We start from the raw sequence: 17500 nt of genomic DNA, 5'->3' as shown, positions 1-17500 counted from the left end.
TGCAGATACGCAGCGAAACAGTCTCATAGGATTTGGCCAGGTGCTGAGACGACACTGCACCGTACTATTCATCGTCCGTGGAACGTTGCGGCGGAGTCGTTTCTCGCAAGGTTCGTCTGGACCCGTGTCAACCGATTTGTGGGTGAGCACCCGCGCTAATCTCCCTTGGGCTACGCCAGTAACTGTAAATGTCGCCTCGGGGATACCTCTTCCGTACCATTGAGAAGACATCCATCCCCGCCTAAAGGAATTAGCCAGCCCTAGCTGAAGCGACATTTTGCCTATTTTTGATATGATTGTTTTGCTTTAGGTTTTTTCGCTCTGGGCCCATCGTTCCCAAGGACGGTTGAATCCCACTTCGTGGACTTCCATCCTCTCTGAGTTCGAGTCCCTAGATTTTTCCCTCCCTAAGTCTTGTTTGGTTGTATGGTGTGCGAGGGGGTGTCCGCGGCTGTGACATATGTCTGTTTTATCTTGTCGTGTGAGGACACACGAATCTCCAAAAGAGGGGCTATGTGGTGATTGGGTTGATGACAAAACATCACGTTCTACTGATAATGATACTAGATGATGATAGCATCGCGCGCTAGCGTCATGTGCTACCATCGCGTGCGTGGGTTCCAACTCAAGAGGAGCAAAACCCGATAACGTAATTAAATCTTGTCAGGGTAAGGCTTTTCTTATCTGGAAACTAATTTACGGCATAACCCCGCTGACCCTTAAATGAACAAGGCCAGGTGTCACGAGGGCCAGGTGTCAAGGGCCAGGTCAGGGCCAGGTGTCACGAGGGGTCGTGTCGTAGGACTTTTAGGTCCTTATGTTATTGGTCAACACGTTATATACAGAAATTAACTTAGCCGATTATAGATGCTGAGGACGACTAAGGCCATCCTTGAGGAGGACCTTTACCCCTTTCAGAGGTTTCGTTGCTAAGAAAGAGAAGTCAGTCTAAGTCTGGGTTTAGAGTTTTTCTAAGTCAGTCTGAGTCCAGTGGGCATATGCCTATCAGTCTAGGTTAAGATTACATCCCGGGGATAACCATACATAAGGTCTGCTTCTGAAAAACTAAGTCCAGCTTCCCACATTCCGCATACTAACACTACTCAAATTCATAAGGTACCAATCAAAACAAAACCATAAGTAAAAATAGTATAAAAGGAGAGATAGTCTCATTAAATACCACCATTCTTGATGTTAATTAAAAAGATTATTTCGCTCATTCATTTCAACAATGACATAACTCAAAAATTGAAGATTTTGAGTTATTTATACCACTGAATTTGCCATTTTCTATATTTATTTGTGGTAAGAACGCCATAACTCTAGTAGCAAAACTGGCCGCTAGATATCGCTCAAGGCAATAACGTCATAATTCCAAATTTATTTTTCAAATAGGCACAAAACATGTTTATAATAAATGTATTTTTTAATATGAGGTGTCATGTACTACATTTAATCATGAAATAAAAATTCATTGCTAAATACCTCGTTTAAAAGTTCCATGGGAGACTGTATTACATAATTAAAAGTTTATTTTGCTTCTCCGGAAAAGTAGCATTTTTTGAGTTATGTCAGTGTTGAAATGAATGAGCGATTTCATACACACATGTTCGTGACTTCCCTCTGGCCAGCTACCACAACTTAGAGCGTAAAGAGGGGAGTGCTACAAACAGTACACACATACGCGCACACACACACACACACACACACACACACACACACACACACACACACACACACACACACACACACACATGTATATATATACTATATATAGTGTATATATATATATATATATATATATATATATATATATATATATATTGGAAGACCTTAATGCTAGGGTAGGAAATGAACCAATAAACGGGATTGGGAAGTATGGAGTTCCAGGAAAAAATCGTAGTGGAGAGTTGATGGTGGAGATGTGTCTCGAAAGAGAGTTGATAATAGCAAATACAGTGTTTAGGAAGAAAGTCAAGCATAAGTACACATGGGAGAGGGTGGTGGATGGAAGGGTAGCAGATAGAGCATTAATTGACTATATAGTGGTGACCAGGAGTACAGTAGGGGAGAGAGTGGGGAAATATCAGACCATTTTTTGGTGGAAGGTAAGTTGAGAGTGGAGAAAGAGGAAAAGGACAAAAGGTAGGAAGGTAATTTCGAGTGAACTGCTTAAATGAGAAAGAAAAGAAAGAGTATAAGAAGAAGCTGGGAGAGTAGTGGGAGATAGTGAAGGATAGAGTAGAACTAGGAATGAAGGAGGAATAGGGATGTTTCAAGGAAGGAGTCATAAGATGTGCAAAGATGGTGTGTGGAACAAGGTGGACGGGAGGAAATAGAAGGAAGGGTAGTGAGTGGTGGGATGAGGAAGCAAAGAAGGGTGTAGAAGAGGAGAAGCAGGCTTTCATAGATTGGTTACAAATCAGGACGAGGGAATCGTATGAGAGGTACAAAGTAAAGAGAAGAGAAGTAAAGCATAAGATAAAGGAGGCAAAGAGGAGAGCAGATGTGAGATGGGGTAAGAGTATGACAGACAATTCTGAAAGTAAAAAAAAATGTTTTGGAAAGAAATTAAGAAAGGAAGACGAGGCGAGTCAAGTAGAGAAGAAAAGATAAAAGGTGCAGATGGAGAGGTGATAATGGAAGAGAAGGCAGTGAGAGGACGGTTGGTAGAGTATTTTAGGGAGTTGCTAAATGCGAAGGAGGATAGGGAGGGAAAGGTAGTTGCAGTGGAAAGCGCTGAGAAAATAACCGTGATGAGTGAGGAAAATGGAGGAGAAATAAGGAAGGATGAGGTGAAAGCAGCTGTTAAGATGATGAGAGCAGGTAAGGCACCTGGGTTGGATGGATGCCATGCAGAATGTCTGAAAAAGGAGGTACAGTGATGGTAGACTGGCTAGTGAGGTTATTTAGTGTTTGTTTAAGAGAGAGAGTGTAGAGTGCCGGAGGACTAGAGGAGTGCCTGTATAGTCCCACTTTACAAGAGAAAAGGGGACAAGTGTGAGTGTAGTAGTTTCAGAAGGATTAGCTTGTTAAGTATAGTTGGGAAGGCTTACGGGAGGGTCTTGATTGAGAAGATTAGGAGAGGAACAGAAGGAGTAATTGGTGAGTAATAGTGTGGGTTTAGGACAGGTAGGGGTTGGGAAGATCAGATTTTTGTGGTAAGACAGATATGTGAGAAAGCTATAGGAAAAGGTAAGGATGTTTTTTTGGCTTTTATGGATCTGGAAAAGGCTTACGACAGGGTAGACAGGAAGGCACTGTGGGAGGTTATGCAGATATATGGGATAGGAGGAAAGCTTTCAAGAGTAGTCAAGAGTTTTTACGAGAGTAGTAGAGCTTGTGTCAGGATTAGAAATGGAGAGAGTGAGTGGTTCGAGGTAAAGGTGGACTTCGTCAAGGATAGGTTATCTCGCCCTGGCTGTTCAATTTATACATGGATGGGGTGGTGCGAGAGGTAAATGCAAGGGTAGGGGGTCGGGGATAGGAGATGGTTAAAGAAAAGTGAGAAAAGTGAGAGATAAGCCAGTTATTGCTTGCTGACGACACTGCGCTTGTGACAGAATCAGAGGAGGGATTGAGGAAGTTAGTGACAGAGTTTGGGAAGGTGTGTGAAAGAAGGTGATGAGATGTACATGGGGAAAGAGTGGCAGCAGATTGGAAGTGTGTATTAAGGGAGAGTGACTGGAGGAGGTGGATTGTTTTAGATACTTGGGTTCGAATATGACAGGAAAGGGAGGAGTGGGGGTGGAGGTAGAATGTAGATTGAGAGAAGCCTTGAGTAAATGCCTTGAGTAAATGCCTTGGTGGATTAAAAAGTGTAATGAGAAATAGACATTTGGGAATGGATGCTAAAAGGAGATTGTATGAAGGAGTGATTGTGCCGACAGCACTGTACGGGGCAGAAACATGGAACATAAAAGAGGAAGAGAGAAGGAGTTTGAATGTGTTTGACATGAGCTGCCTGAGAAGTATGATAGTGGTTACAAGTTAGAGAGAGTGAGAAATGAGGAAGTGAGGAGAAGAACAGGGGTGGAAAGGGAGTTGGGAGATTGGGTTGATGAAAGAGTATTATGATGGTTTGGATACATGGAAAGAATGAGTGAAGAAAGATTAGTAAAAGAGGCGTGGAAGGTAGATGTGGAAGGAGTGAACATGAGGGGTCAACCTAGGATGAGATGGATGGATGGGGTAAAAGGGGCATAGAGAAAGAGGGGAATGTCTGTTGAGGAAGGGCGGGAGAGGACAGAAGATTGGGGTGAATGGAGAAGGGTTGTGCATGGATGATGCTGTGATGCATGAGGGGGAGTGGGCGGGGGATGGGGGTGAGGGAGTATGTATGAGAAATAAATTGACGCAGCCTGAAGGGATTTATCCACATCTTCTCATTTTCCGCTTGAGGGGACGGAGAGAGGGTCGCCGAATTAATGAAGCGGCCTTGGTGTGGATGTGCTGTGTCTTACGACACTGCTTCTGACCCCTCATGTTCACTCCTTTCACCTCTGCTTTCCACACCTTTACTTTAAAAGTAATGTATATGTATATATACTGTATATATATATATATATGTATATATGTATGTAATTATATATATATATATATATATATATATATATATATATATATATATATATATATATCAAGGACTACTATTATACAGGACGTGCACACCCAGATTCCTGGCTCCGCTAGCGGAGGCCAGTCCAGTGTGCTACGAGCAGTGGAGGTGTAAGGTTGTGTCGCTCCGCCTTTCGCACGTGGCTGCATTTAGAAGTGGATATTGTTTGTGTACATATGTTCTTGCTGATTTTGTTTGTTTGGTTCTTCATAGGTTCTTTCTTGCTGATTTTGTGTATTTAAAATGCCGAATAACTGTGGTGTTGTGAACTGCAACGGTAATTATAACAAGGATAACAGGTGCCGAGTGTTTCGACTGCCAAAAGACCGTTATGAAAGACAGAAGTGGCTTGATGTGCTACCACCACGTAATAACTTTGTTGTTGATTCTGACAGATTTTTCCTTTGTGAGTTTTCCATGAATGATTATTGTTTTACTCTTGAATCATACCCCAAGTGTAGTTATGAACAGCCCAGAGACTTTTTGGTGCTGCCAAGCAAACGCAAGCTGCAATACATCACTTCATATATTGACAAGGATCAGGTGATGAGGGAAACATTTGCGAAAGTGAAGACGCTGCAGCAGAAGAATGTATTTCTCTCGATAGATGAAGTATAGATTCGGCCAACTGTTGCATTTTTCTGGTGGGGTTCTGAGTGGCATGGCAGTGAACAAGCCAGACTGCAAGGCCACTTCTATGTTATGTATTATGATGAAGTCGCTGCTTAGAGGACCTAGTATTATGATTTCTGTGACACCCGTCCACAAGCTCACAGCAGCATACCAGCTTGAGCATGTGAAGGAGGCGACAGCTGCTGTTGAGAGGGCAGGTGGGCGTGTCATCGGGTCTATCACAGACAACCACAAGATAAACCAGCAGTACTGTAAGCTGTTTGATTTTCCGGGTGATTGCCGTGCCACAGCCAAGCATCCTCTTGAGAAAGATCGTGTCTGGTTTCTCCTTTTTGACACAGTGCATCTTCTGAAGTACATCCGCAACAACTGGATCAGTGAGAAGTGCCAGAAGATCAGTCTTGACAACAGCATCATTTGCTGACGTCAAGGAACTGTACGAGTCAGAGAAAGGCAGTATTCTGAAGACTTCTACCCTCACTAAATTTGCTGTCAACCCCTCACGACTTCAACTACAAAATGTGCAGCATGTCTTGAAGGTCTTCAATGAAAAGGTTGTGGCTTCATTGAAGCTCAGAGGATGTCGCGACACTGCTAAGTTCATCCAAATCACCCTCAACTGGTGGAATTTAGTGAATTTATCTGGGAAGGGGCAAGATCAGCGCATGAACGATCCATATCGAGCTGTTCAGGATCCCCAGTCAACCAGCCTGCAGACTTTCCTGTTGATTTTCCAAGAGGCTTCTTCAGGACATGGAGCAATTCGAATCAAGTGTTTCACCCATGACACCAAGAATGCACTAGTGCAGACTATGCAGGGACTGATTGCCGTTTGCCCCTACTTGTTCAGAAACGCTGACCTCCATTATGTCCTGCTGCGTGAGATCCAGAGTGACCGGCTTGAGGGGGAGTTCTCAGTCTACCGTCAGTCAATTGGTGCAAACTCTTTCATGACCACTAGAGATGTGTTCTCCGCATGCAAGCAGCGCCTCACGAGATATGCTGCCGTAAACCTCCAGTCCATCGATGTCCACCCCTGTGTCGAAGGAACATACCTGCTTGGGGACTGCAATTGAACTAGAGGATGCAGCCTCTATTGAGAGGTGCACCACAGATGTGGCACTGACTGTGAATGAAGAGTGCAGTACGGCCTATGTGACGGGGTGGCTTGAGACGAAGTGCGCGGACGATGTGGTCTTCAGCGCCGAGGAACCTCTTGTGACCAGTGACGTTAAGGACTTTATCGAGAGAGTATCCAGAGGTTCCCCATCAACTCTACATGTGTGCACTTTTGATCTTGTCAGATGTGGACTGTGTTTCATCAAAGAAGCCCGTCACCGTTCCTGCTGCCAGAAAAGACTGATGGAGATCTTGTCGACACTGGCCAGCTTCAGTGGGATTGACATTGATTGTCCCAAGATGTTCCGTCGTCAGGCAAATGTTCTTCTGAATGGACTCCATAACCTAGAGAAAGACCAGCAGAAGAATGCAGTCCTTCTCCAGACCTCTGTAAAGAAAGCCCGGCTCGCTGATTAATCGCTGCAGTCTGGTAAGCTTTTGCTTCTATGTCTATTTATTTGTGTGAATGTTTGTTTGTTTGCAATCACAAAGGTTTAACTATAATCCATTTTGTAAAATGTAAAACAAGAGCAACTTGGGTTCCTTTAAAGTACCCACTAACCTCATACAATAATACATGTTAAGTCCGGCTAAAATTGGTATTTCAAAGCATAACAGTGCCTTAGAAATAATTTCTTATTTCACTATAAAAGTTTATATTAACTTATACTGCATTGAATAAGTCAATAGTTGATATATTTGTCCTATATACAATGTTAGGTTTCTAGTTTTGATATATTTGTCCAATATAAAATGTTAGGTTACAAAGAAAGCAATGGCCTCCGCTAGCGGAGCCAGGAATCTGGGTGTGCACGTCCTGTATAATAGTAGTCCTTGATATATATATATATATATATATATATATATATATATATATATATATATATATATATATGTATATATATATTATATATATATATATATTTGTGTGTGTGTGTGTGTGTGTGTGTGTGTGTGTGTGTGTGTGTGTTATCTCCTTTCCTTTCGCTGCTATCATCTTCGATATTCAGCGTGTTTGTCATTTCCTTTCGATGCCTACCGTGCACACACGCGCACGCACACATATGTTAGCAGAGTGAACTCGGACGTCTTCAACCAACTCTCCAGGGACTGTCCGAGTGACCCAATTCATAAACTTTTCCAGGTGACGTCCCTAGCGAACAATAGGCTCAGCGCATCTCGGGTCAAGCCACCTGAACAAAGAAGGCGACAGGGTGTCGCCGAGACACCTGCTTGGAACTTCTACACCTCACGGCTTTCGCTACAATAGAATCAGTGACTAATCCGGCGCCTCCCGTCGCATTGCTCAATCCGACGCGACCAATCTTTCAAATATTCTATATGCGAATATGGCAACAGCCTACTTATACCATGTTTTGGCAACCCTGTAAATATAAATTTTTTAATGATTCTGGTAACCCCCCGAGGTGTGGACGGAGGTTACCTTGTTTTTGTAGGCCAAAAAGCTGTCTGGCACATTAAAGACAACAATTCAAGACTTTACTTTGTAACTTAAATGTAGAAGTTAAACTTACACTTTATATATATATATATATATATATATATATATACATATATATATATATACATATATACATATATATACATATATATATTTATATATATATATATGTATATATATATATATATATATATATATATGTTTTGTTAAAAACAACTGCGCATTCGGCGTGGATTTCTGGTTTTCATAGGACAGACGGAATAATAGATGCGAAGGTTCTGAATAGAATTATTCACCGAAACATAAAACCCAAAAGTGAGAATGACAAAGTTCGTCTCTCTATATATTACCGCAACCGAAAAACAGCTACACTTTTAATTAGAAACAACACTTCTCCTCGCCCCGAAGGTCCCGCTTGCACCAACGTAGTATACAAATTTTCCTGCCCCCTAGAGGACTGTACGCCTCTCGACTGCTACGTTGGCCAAACGAGAACGACATTGTCGAGAAGAATGTCTTCCCACTTGTCAAGTGGAGGCCCCAAACTACACCTACTAGAAAAACACAACACACAAATCACAAGAAAACTTTTAGAAGACAACACCGTCATTCTCGCCAAGGAATCAGAAAAGTCTAGACTTTTCTTCCTGGAAACACTTATTATACGAGACATACAACCAACTATTAACAGACAAGTGGAAGCCCCTACATTACTCCCCAGCATGAAGCCCCTCCCTAGGACTAGTAGCCCTCTCAACCACAACAAAACACCTTCCAATCACACCGACACCCAAGTCCCTCTCCGACGTTCCGCCAGATTCATAGAGAGGACACTTGGCCCTCAACGGACATTTGCCCCACAGTAACAAAATCCCCCGTCATCCCACACATGTATGTGACCTCTCCCCGTGCCTTACGTCGTGACCTCCCCCCGTCTTACGTTGTGACCTCTCCCAGAGCTTTCTTTCTGTGTTTATTATGTCCTGTACTCTCTGTCTCTATTACATTGAAAATTTTGTGTAGCTAAATGTTGCGTCAACAGGAACAACATTTAGCTACACAAAATTTAAAACTCTTTTACAAGGGTACTATGTCTTCAGCCTATAAGGATGACGAAAAAGCCCTCAGAAATATAATCTACAAGAATGTCACACCCACCGAAAAATTGACCTCGTCATCTACTACAAGACACGGAAGACATCCAACTTGGTCATAAAGAACAGCTGCCTACCCAAGACAAGTGATATGCAAGAGGTGAATACCGTGTACGAACACACATGCTCCAGTGGCAACTGTAGTCGCCCTAACTCCAAGTACATCGGCGTAACCACCACAACACTGTCGAAGAGGATCTCAGCCCATTTGCAGGACGGCGCCATAAGGAGGCATTACCTGTACGAACATGGGCTCGTACTCAAAAGGCACCACATGGAAAACAACACCACCATCATCGAGAGAAACAACGACACCAGACGACTAAGAATGACAGAAGCGGTGCTCATTTTCAACCAAAAACCCGCTATCTACATCCAGCAACAGCCCGAAATGTCTTTACCAACCAGAAGGCAGAGAATGATTCCCGTGCGCTGATTGGCTGACGCCACCGCCCCGGGCGCTGCCCGGTGATCTACTCCCCACCGCTATATACCGTCCCACAGCCACTTCGATTCATTCTCCGTCATCAATTTGACCAGCCCACACCTCCTGAAAATGGCCAGTTAAGGCCGAAAGACGTCTCGAGAGATATACACCATGGACTTCAGCAATCTGGTTAAGAACCTGCTTCCAGACGACCGCACGTTGGTGCGCAACTTAGAAAAGCATTTCTACAAGCATAATAATGCTATCGCAGCTGTTGACTTCAACAACGCATGCATCATAAATGGCTTCCTTCCAAAATATATGTATATATGTATGTATATATATATATATATATATATATATATATATATATATATATATTGGAAGGAGGCCATTCTGAATACAGGCTTTGTTGAAGTCTACAGCAGTAGTAGCATTGTTCAACTTGTAAGAAGTACTCTCGATATTTCTAATGAGAGAGCGGAGGTTGGAGGTCAGGGTATTGATAGAATCTCCAAGGTACATGTTGTTTACTCTAGACGTCTTTCGACCCAATCAGAGGTCATCTTCAGGAGTTACAATATACACAATGATAAACAGGAATGACATATGAGGTGTGGCGGGGGAGATTTTGTACCCGCGAAGAAACACTGGGACAGGAAGTCATATGAGGTGTGGCGGGGGAGATGTACCCGCGAAGAAACCCTGGGACAGGAATTCGACGTAGCTACCTACGGAGCGCTGACGGGTTCCCCGTAAGTTGCTGGTAGGGTTTCCTCATTGATGGGAGTGAAACTTTGGGTTGTAGCTGGATATTGATGGAGGGTTGATCCAGACGAATAAAAATCTATTCTGCCATCCTTAATCTCCTGTCTTGTTCTCGATACAGTATTGTTGTTTGCGTTTCTAGTTGTTGCCTGGTGAGGGAGTGTCCATGTGTATTACTGGTGTGACGGAGTATGGCCCCATCCTGCAAATGTGCCGTCATCCTTTTTGACAAGGTGGTAGTGGTTGAACCTATATACCGTGAATTGAGGCGACTGCAGTCACCAAAGTTGCAATGAAATTGGTATATAAGATTCACCTCTTGTAAAGGCCTTGTCTGTGGGAGGCAACTATTTTTCATGATGAGGCTTGATGTTCTTTTTGTTTTGTAAAAAATGATGAGCTTCAGGATGGCGTTGGGGTCTGTAGGGATCACATGTGTGCTGATGATCTTTTTTAAAGCCTTTTCGTCTTCTTTATATGCGGAAGACATGAAGTTCTTGTAGAAGAGGGAAATATGACAAGGTTTTTCTGTTGTTGAGGGGGCTTGTGTCATGAAACTGTCTAGATGTCGCTTTATTGTCTCATCAACTAATTGTTTTGGGTAACCGTTATTGGCAAGTAGTTGTGAGACTGTAATTCAGCATGGGTGGTAGTCCAAGTTGAAGAATGTGTAAGGGCTCTCTTAACAAAGGAATTTACCACACTCCTGCGGTATTTCTCTGGGCACTCACTAGCACCGTTGAGACAAAAACCCAGGTTTGTAGCCTTTACATATACTTCGGTGGAGAAAGAGTGAGGGCCTCGGTGAACTAAAACGTCCAAAAAGGGGAGTTTATAGTTGGCTTCAAGTTCATGGGTGAAGTCAAGGGAGGAATGACGTTTAAAGGTGCTCACAATTTGTAAAATACTGTTCTCATTTTCTGCACTGATGAAAACATCGTCTATGTACCTCACATATACAGATGGTAGAAGTTCGGGGTGATGCAGAAAAATTCTCCTTTCTATAGTGCCCATATAAAAATTAGCGAAGAGGACGCCCAAGGGGGACCCCATGGCAACACCATCAATTTGGACATACATGTTACCATCCGGTCCATAAAACGGGGCTTCTTTGGTACACGCGCGAAGAAGACAGCGTAGCGTGTCTTCAGGTATCGCCAAGGGGGTGTCTCCTGCTTCTCTGTCGTGGTAGATCCTACTACAAATCATGTCAATAGTTTCATCCACGGGGACATGGGTAAATTGACTGACCACGTCCATAGATGACACCCGAAGGTGGTGTAGATCTTAAAATGTCGAGGAACTCCTCTGAAGACTTTAAACCAGGGGTTCTCAGCCTTACTTGGCCCATTCACCCCTTTCACCATTTGTCAGAATGTCATTCCCCCCCTCCTTTCCAAGATTGTCTGTTTCAAAAGGTGCATTCTAAATAATATGCAAATATTACTAAAAACCCTTTTATTTTTTCCAAATTGGTATATATTTTTCCCAAATTAGTATAAACCCAGCCCAGGTGACAGGCCAGATAGGCCAAAACCTATAATTGCTTTCCTCACCCCGTAAGCTGACTGTGGTCACAAATCACCCCCAGAAATCCCAAAATTCCCCCCTGTGGGTGAATTTCACCCCTAATGAGAACCCCTGCTTTAAACTATAAGAAACAGGGGTGTAAGGGGTGATGAGTTCGTTCAGGTGTTTTGCGAGTTTGTAAGTGACAGATGGTATTTGACTGATAATAGGGCGAAGAGGGAATCCTTGTTTATGGGTCTTGACGTTCCCATAAGCATAACCAAGTTTGTAATCACCATCAATGAGAGAAAGTTTAGGAGAACCAGCAGTACTATTGTTGCATCTTATCATACGGTTAAGACGGGTCTTGAGGTCATTTGTTGGATTTTTCGTGATCTGCTTGAATTTTGTAGTGTCTCCCAGAATGTTCATCATTTTGTTCATGTAGTCCTCTTTGTCCAAAATCACAAAGATGGAAGATTTGTCAGCCCGACGGATTACAATAGTATTTTAATTGGTTGATTGATTGACCCCCCCTCTCTCTCTCTCTCTCTCTCTCTCTCTCTCTCTCTCTCTCTCTCTCTCTCTCTCTCTCTGTGTGTGTGTGTGTGTGTGTGTGTGTGTGTGTGTGTGTGTGTGTGTGTGTGCATGCATGTGTGTGATTCATCATGGTGATGTGCCAAGTGATGGACTCGTGATTGATAATAATTCCATTGCTAGTACGGTTTTATCTATGGGTAATAATGTGGTATCACACACACAGTCACACACACACACACACACACACACACACACACACACACACACACACACACACACACACACACACACACACACACACACACACACACACACACACACACTCACACACACACACACACACACACACACACACACACACACACACACACACACACACATATACACTCACCTCGTGGCGCAGTGGTTAGAGTTCTCGCCTGTCACAAAGGCGGTCCGGGTTCAAATCCCGCCCAGGGCTGAAATAATTTCAGTATCGTTGCCCTGCGGGGTGTTACTCCAACTCTCGTGGGCGGGGAGTTGGGTGTGTGTGTGCGTGTAAGGTCACATTATTACCCATAGATCGGTCATACGAGCTCTGAGCTTTCATCCAGGGGGTTAATAAATGTCGATCACGAGTCCAACATGTGATCCAAGACCATGGTGAATCACATACACACCACCCCCTTGCTCAAGCAGAGAGCGGGGCTCAGTCTTGCTTCAATTGAATTGGCAGGCTGAGACGCTAACCACTATACAAGTAACCTGTGTGTGTGTGTGTGTGTGTGTGTGTGTGTGTGTGTGTGTGTGCGTGTACTAACACACAGCACAGCACATCGTTGAAATATACTCCTTGGCAATTACTCGCAAGTATTCTGTGATCGATTCTTAGTAAGAATTAAAAAAAATCACTTTGCATTTGTAAATGACGCTAATGCTCATGTGTCACGACTCACCTATGGGTTGGGCTAGTCGCGACACGGAAGAAAAAAAAAAAAAAAAAAAAAAAAAAAAAAAAAAAAAAAAAAAAAAAAAAAAAGCCCGTGAGCAGTTCGGACGTTCAGGCAGGATAATTAAAATCTTCGTTAAAATTAGATGTTATTACAAGAACAAAAATAACATACAACATAAATGGGTATAGAATAGTAACAATATGTCATAACTATGACAGGGAATAGATCAGGTAACAATATGTCATAGCATATGACAGGGAATAGATCAAGTAATTGATGAGTGTGGACATGTTTGCAACACCTAAGTCTAGGTGGGCGAAACATAGGCTTGATTATGATGTAGACGAGAATTGATGGCGGTTGCTGAGGTCACACCAACGGTCTCGGGGGACAAATAGGTAGTTTAAGGTGGAGATTGTGGACGATAACTTCTGGTAGGGGAAGCCTCTGGTAATTCTTCTGGTAGGAAAATTTTCTGATAGTCGGGAACAAGTAAGATAGTGAATGATGTTTCGTAAATAGAGAAAATAATAGAGAGTGTTGAAGCGCTCGTAGTCAAGCAGCAATCTGGAGAATACCCGATACTATTCGAGAAATACACGAAGGTTTTGCACTTCGCTTGGAGACGGACAGTAGTTGTGGTCCAAAGGACTTGTTTAGCGGAGTTGTCGTAATCGACTACGATACAATTATTTCTACGTAGATTCAGATGGATGGGCCCTGGGCGTTTTTTTTTTTTTTTTTTTTTCTCTTCTTCTTCTTCTTCTTCTTTTTCTTCTCGGTTCTTTTCTCGTTCTGGAGCTGTCTCTTCTTTTTTCTTCTCTCTCTTTGTCTGGTCTCTCCCTGGGTCGTTTTCTGCTTGGCCTTTTGTACTCTGTAAATGGGAGCCGACGTTTCGAGAAAGAAAAAACGTTACGTGAAGTGATAGTTTAAAGATCTTCAGTTAATGGGAAAATAGAGTGAGCTTTTCTGCCAAATTATGTTACGTTCCTCATCTTGACGTCATCTGATAATACGTATTGGGCGCGCTCCAACAGACTGGTATTGCGCAATGCTTAGTATTTCAAGAAATATATATCTATACAATATGGAATATAATACAAATTTATAACATATATTCACGCAAGGGGTGCCTTAAAATTACAAACAGGAAACTTTATTCACACAAGGGTGTGACACAGCACAACCTCAGGATTCTATTCACACTAAGGACATGACGTCATGGTAGTAAGGTGGATTGGATTGGGGATTCTGGCGATTTCCACACTTTGCATATGCGAACATGAACCAAAGTATGTTAGAATAAAATTTGCAAAGGGCATAATCGAAGTGAAGGGGTTAAAACCACGTAGATGAACCTCTTCAGTACAATCGCAATGAAGGATGGGTGTACTGAACCGATGAGGGTTTGATAATGGACAAATATTGGCGACAACATAGAGAAAAAAAAACTTCTGGGTGTGCTGGAAACCCGTTGCCATGGTGCTGAACCACGAGGGGGGAATCCTGAATGTTTTGGTTTCGTTTGATTTCCTCATCAGTCTCGGTTTCAATCTTCAGGATCCTTGATCACGCACGGTCTTCAAGAGGAATCAGCGATGGAGCAGGAGCAAGAGATCGACGGTTTCAGGTGTGTTCGATTTGGCGTGGAAGGACTTCGCCGGAAGGCTGGAGAACGCTGGGGATCGGCTGCAAGGTCACTCAAAAGATACAAAGCTTCACTTGCTTTCTTATGGGACTTTACTTGGTCTTCATTGGCATTGTTAATGATCAGCCAGAGTGGAGCTTCCTCCATAACAGTGACGTTGACGTGGACAAAGATATAGAAAACTACGGTGAGAACATCAAGTGCTTTCCATACACTGAGAAAAATTGTGATTTTTTTTAATCTTCTTCACTACAGTTACATACAATAATTTCACTTTCCTCTGTGCTTTACTCGCCTGCTCTGCCTTCTTTGATTCAGAAATACTTTGTACCAGAAAGAATCCGCGAAGTTTGTCGTTGCATACAAACAAATTGCATGAACTCAAGTTTGACCAGTTTACCAGATTACACATTGATAATGTTGTTATTGAACTCATCCAGCTCTTCTGTGTCAGCTACATATTTTTTTCGCATTCCAGTAGCGTTACTCAAGTCACGAAATTGACGTCCCTCTCTCGTTTGTCAGTATCAGAGACACCATGACCTCTCCCGACATTTTCCCTCAGTGGTTCAGTTCTATCGTCCCCGAGATGAAAATTCTCGGATAGAACCAGATTCAATACACCTTCTCTGACCACAACATGTACCACCACGGCTACTTCTTCACTCTTCTCTTCTTCTGGAACCTGATTCTACTCGTCTTTGGAATCGCTTCCGTTTCTCGTCTTGTTCTTATGTCTGCCATACGCGCGTCGCTTGATCGTTTAACTCCCAACCTCTAATCAAGCCAGATAGACACTAAAACAAACACTCTCACAGTTGGGAACCAGCACTGTCTTCATGTTGAACCCCATCCAAAACTCTTACGATGGGTCTCTACCAGTTATCACAAACCTTAAAGAAATTGAAATCGACCAGAAGAAGCCTCGCAACAAGAAACTTAAGAACATAAGAACATACGAATAAAGGAGACTGCAAAAGACCATAAGGCCTACACTAGCCAGCTCCGTATCCATCGCCACCTGTCGTCCCCATCCATAAAGTTGTTTAATCGTTTTCTAAAACAACTGATAGTTTCAGCGCTTACTACATGGTTACTAAGTTTATTCCATTCATCGACCACTCTATTAGTAAACCAGTTCTTGCCTATTTCCTTCTTAAATCTAAATTTGTCCAGTTTATACCCATTACTGCGAGTCCTGCCCTGTTGTTTTATTATGATGACCTTGTTTGCATCTCCCTTGTTACATCTTGGAGATGTACTAAGAAACATATTCCCTGAAACCTCACCATGTTGATTTCAAATTAAAAGATCGAAAAATCCATGTCAAAAACGTCAAAGCATTATTAATTCTTTACATTTGCAAGAAGCAATAAACTTCCCTCAGCCGTATAAAATAACTTGGTGGCAGTCAGAAATTTAAGGACTCTCTTGGATGAAAGAAATAGTATGGCAATACTCAGTACATTTTTTTCCTTGGCTAAATATAATCGCATTGACATTTGCCTGTATGCACATAAATGAAAGTAATAATAATAATAATAATAACAATAATAATAATAGTAATAATAATAAATACAATAATAATAATGATAACAATATCATACATATACCAAAGGTAACCAAAAAAATGAAAATATAAATAAATAAAAGGCATAAAAACTACTCCCACCCATTCCATCCCTAACACACTCCGCTCCCCTCCACCCTCTTCCCTCCCTCTTACCTTGACACCTCCTGGATGACGGGTCATCCCTGCATCCTCTCCACTGCCATGGGTCAGAAGCAGTGTCGAAAGACACAGCACATCCACACCAAAGCCGCTTCATTAAATCGGCGAACCCCCCTCTCCGTCCCCTCATGCAGAAAAGGAGAAGACGGGGAGAAATCCCTTCGGGCTGCGTCAGTTTATTTCTCACACACAATCCCTCAACTCCCATCCTCCAACCATTCCCCCTCATGCATCACAGTATCATCCATACACAACCCTTCTCCATTCACCCCTATCTTCTGTCCTCTCCCGTTCTTCCTCAACAGACATTCCTCTCTTTTGTAATGCCCCTTTTACCCCATCCATCCATCTCACTCTAGGTTGACCCCTCATGTTCACTCCTTCCACATCTGCCTTCCACACCTCTTTTACAAGTCTTTCTTCGCTCATTCTTTCCATGTGTCCAAACCATCCTAATACTTTTTCATCAACCCTATCTCCCAAACTCCCTTTCCGCCCCCTTCTCCTCCTCACCTCCTCATTTCTCACTCTATCCAGCCTAGTAACCCCCATCATACTTCTCAGGCACCTTATCTCAAACACATTCAAACTCCTTCTCTCTTCCTCTCTTATGTTCCATGTTTCTGCCCCATACAGTGCTGTCGGCACAATCACTCCTTCATACAATCTCCTCTTTGCATCCATTCCCAAACGTCTATTTCTCATTACACTTTTTAATCCCCATAGGTATTTACTCGCTTCCCTCAATCTAAATTCTACCTCCACCTCCACTCCTCACTTTCTCGCCACATTCACACCCAAGTATCTAAAACTATCCACTTTCTCCAGTCTCTCCCTTAATACTCACTTCCAGTCTGCTGTAACTCTTTCCCCTTGTACATCTCATCACCTTACATTCACCCACATTTATCTTCAACTTTCTTCTTCCGCACACCTTCCCAAACTCTGTCAATAACTT

Source organism: Oratosquilla oratoria, chromosome 36, assembly GCF_046742065.1.
Source record: "Oratosquilla oratoria isolate Oo_2021 chromosome 36, ASM4674206v1, whole genome shotgun sequence".
NCBI lineage: Eukaryota > Metazoa > Arthropoda > Malacostraca > Stomatopoda > Squillidae > Oratosquilla > Oratosquilla oratoria.
Note: the sequence above shows the minus strand (reverse complement) of the source record.